Raw genomic sequence first — 3,915 nt, 5'->3', positions numbered from 1 at the left:
ACATTTACTTCTGAACAATTTCAAGAGGGGGTGGTCATTGGATGATGACCTGGAAGCTAATCCCTGATTTATTTGTAGGTATTTCTTCTCTCCTTCATAGAGGCCCAATGGTAACCCTGGCGGAGCTCAGCTAACTCCATAGAAACTGGAATCCAGACCCAATACCTCCTTGTCCGTGCAGCGCTGGTTGTCACTGGTGGTGCTGTTACCCAATAGGCCGTCGGGGAACGTGAGTTTTTTTTTTACTTCATATGACCTTGCTCTGCCGTGTTGAATAAACAGAGACCATTTTCTCACAGACCATAATGCACCTTTGCATTGTTTCAGATAACTTGACGCATCAATAGTGTTTGTTATCTATAGACCTGAGGTATTGGACATTTGAACCCATGAGGGCTCACCTGATCGGGGCAATGAATTGCTGAGTTACACAGGCCGGAACACAAGCTCCGGGTTCCATCTGGACTCTGTGTCGAGGTGACTGATTTCAGCTGTAGGCAGAACTCCAGACTCATAAATTGGTCTCGGCGTGCGTGAGTTAGGGAAGAGATCTCTCCCCAGGTCCTGTCCAATGACCTGCGCTGGGCCCCAGCTGGAATATTGCATCTAATTCTGGCCACCCACACTTTTTAGAAAGGATGTCAACGCCTTGGAGAGGAGATTTATCAGAATGGTGCCTACCAGAGGGGAGGTGGGACCTCAGTGAGAGAAGCTGGGATTGTTCCCCTCAGAGCAGGTTAAGGGGAGATTTAATAGACATGCTCAAAAGTTTTAGACAGTAGATAAGGAGAAACTATTTCCACTGGCAGGAGGGTCAGGAGCCAGAGGACACAGACGGAAGTTAATGGCACAAAAAAATGAAATGGGGGAGATGAGAATTTTTTTTACACTGCAAATTGTTACCATCTGGAGTGACATGCCAGAAAAAGTGGTGAAAATAGATTCAGTAAAATACCTTTCAAAAGGAAATTGGATAAATACTTGAAAAGGAAAAGAATGCAGGGCTAAGGGGAAGGGGCTAGGAAGTGGCATTCATTGGCTAACTCTACCAAAGAGCCAGCACAGACACGAATGGCCTCTTTCTGTGTTGAATGATCCTATGATTCTATGAGGTGTATATGTGCGGGCACTGGGTTAGGAATAGGTCAAACCTTGGCCTAAAGTGTTCTTCACAGCCCCGGCACTCAGTGTCTAGGCTTGCACAGGGAGAGAGAGAGAGCGCAAGGTAACCTGCTGCCTGTGGCACTGTGCCCCAGTGAGAAACGGTGATCAGGGTGACGGAGGATAAATCAAAAATGGATTGTTGGAGGGAGAAAATAAACGGATGTTCACTATCCTTATTGCAAAGCCTTATTGAAATGACAGACCCATGCTGGTCCTCACAAAACAGACAGGCTCTCACAGGACTGTGAACCCACTCTGGTCCTGTGGATAGACAATAGCTGTCAATAGTTGATTAGCGACTGGTACTTGACTTGCCCTGATGAAGCAGATGGTCAGTGCCAGCCTCAGTACCTGCTTTATTTTTTGCACAATCGGGGAACTTCTCGACATAGCACTTTGAATAGGGGGTCTTAAAATGGATGTCAATGAACAGATTTCTCTTTCTCCAGTCCCCAATCCCTTGTATCATCCCTCGGCCATGAGTACGCATGGTTTCTCAACCCACACACGTGGAGACGGTGGCATCTGGGTAATGGGTTAGTAGTCCGGAGGCCTCAGGCTCGTGCTCTGGAGACAAGGGTTCAAATCCCATCATGGCAGCTGGAGGAATGTAAATTCAATTAATAAATCAGGAGTATAAAGCTCGTCTCAGTGATGGTAACAATGAAACTATCACTGATTGTTGTAAAAGCCCATCAGGTTCACTAATGTCATTTAGGGAAGGAAATCTGTCGTCCTTATCTGGTCTGGCCTACATGTGACTCCAGACCCATAGCAATGTGGTTGGCTCTTAATTGCCCTCTGAAATGGCCTAGCAAGTAATTCAGTGCAAGGGCAATTAGGGATGGGCAGCAAATGCTGGACTTGTCAGCGATGCCCACACCCCATGAAAGAATAAAGGAAAATCATGAAAGACTCATGTTGGGTTCCTTGTCATGACACTTGAGGCTGGGTTCAAATTGATCTTAATATTCTCCAGAAGGCCAGGGTGGGGGCTCGTGTGTGCAGGGGAGAACAGCCAGTCTATCTGCTCATACTGACGCTCCTGGATAAACACCCTTGGTCAAGCTGCCTACTGTCCAGGTGAGGAATGGCCAGTTGACAAGATAAACCAAATAGTCAATCATCAGTAGCCACCCTCAAGAGATGAGGGAACGAAACTGGAAAAACAGGAGAGTGGACGAATGTGTCCGGGCCTACGGTGGCTGATCTGAGACGCGTTTAAATTTGTATTTGTCTTGAGAAGCTTTATGGTGTGTGGTGAATTATGCTGGGCTATGGTTCCATGTGTGTGGTGATTTATACTGGGCTAGGGTTCCATGGTCTGTGGCAATTTATACTGGGCTAGGGTTCCATGGTGTGTGGTGATTTATAGTGGGCTAGGGTTCCATGGTGTGTGGTGATTTATACTGGGCTAGGGTTCCATGGTGTGTGGTGATTTATACTGGGCTAGGGTTCCATGGTGTGTGGTGATTTATACTGGGCTAGGGTTCCATGGTGTGTGGTGATTTATACTGGGCTAGGGTTCCATGGTGTGTGGTGATTTATACTGGGCTAGGGTTCCATGGTGTGTGGTGATTTATACTGGGCTAGGGTTCCATGGTGTGTGGTGATTTATACTGGGCTAGGGTTCCATGGTGTGTGGTGATTTATACTGGGCTAGGGTTCCATGGTGTGTGGTGATTTATACTGGGCTAGGGTTCCATGGTGTGTGGTGATTTATACTGGGCTAGGGTTCCATGGTGTGTGGTGATTTATACTGGGCTAGGGTTCCATGGTGTGTGGTGATTTATAGTGGGCTAGGGTTCCATGGTGTGTGGTGATTTATACTGGGCTAGGGTTCCATGGTGTGTGGTGATTTATACTGGGCTATGGTTCCATGGTGTGTGGTGATTTATACTGGGCTAGGGTTCCATGGTGTGTGGTGATTTATACTGGGCTAGGGTTCCATGGTGTGTGGTGATTTATACTGGGCTAGGGTTCCATGGTGTGTGGTGATTTATACTGGGCTATGGTTCCATGGTGTGTGGTGATTTATACTGGGCTAGGGTTCCATGGTGTGTGGTGATTTATACTGGGGGAGGGTTCCATGGTGTGTGGTGATTTATAGTGGGCTAGGGTTCCATGGTGTGTGGTGATTTATACTGGGCTAGGGTTCCATGGTATGTGGTGATTTATACTGGGCTAGGGTTCCATGGTGTGTGGTGATTTATACTGGGCTAGGGTTCCATGGTGTGTGGTGATTTATACTGGGCTAGGGTTCCATGGTGTGTGGTGATTTATACTGGGCTAGGGTTCCATGGTGTGCGGTGATTTATACTGGGCTAGGGTTCCATGGTGTGTGGTGATTTATACTGGGCTAGGGTTCCATGTGTGTGGTGATTTATACTGGGGTAAGGTTCCATGTGTATGGTGATTTATACTGGGCTAGGGTTCCATGGTGTGTGGTGATTTATAGTGGGCTAGGGTTCCATGGTGTGTGGTGATTTATACTGGGGTAAGGTTCCATGGTGTGTGGTGATTTATACTGGGGTAAGGTTCCATGTGTGTGGTGATTTATACTGGGCTAGGGTTCCATGTGTGTGGTGATTTATACTGGGGTAAGGTTCCATGTGTATGGTGATTTATACTGGGCTAGGGTTCCATGGTGTGTGGTGATTTATAGTGGGCTAGGGTTCCATGGTGTGTGGTGATTTATACTGGGTAAGGTTCCATGGTGTGTGGTGATTTATACTGGGGTAAGGTTCCATG

Source organism: Cetorhinus maximus, unplaced genomic scaffold (assembly GCF_964194155.1).
Source record: "Cetorhinus maximus unplaced genomic scaffold, sCetMax3.hap1.1 HAP1_SCAFFOLD_2319, whole genome shotgun sequence".
NCBI classification, from domain to species: domain Eukaryota; kingdom Metazoa; phylum Chordata; class Chondrichthyes; order Lamniformes; family Cetorhinidae; genus Cetorhinus; species Cetorhinus maximus.
Note: the sequence above shows the minus strand (reverse complement) of the source record.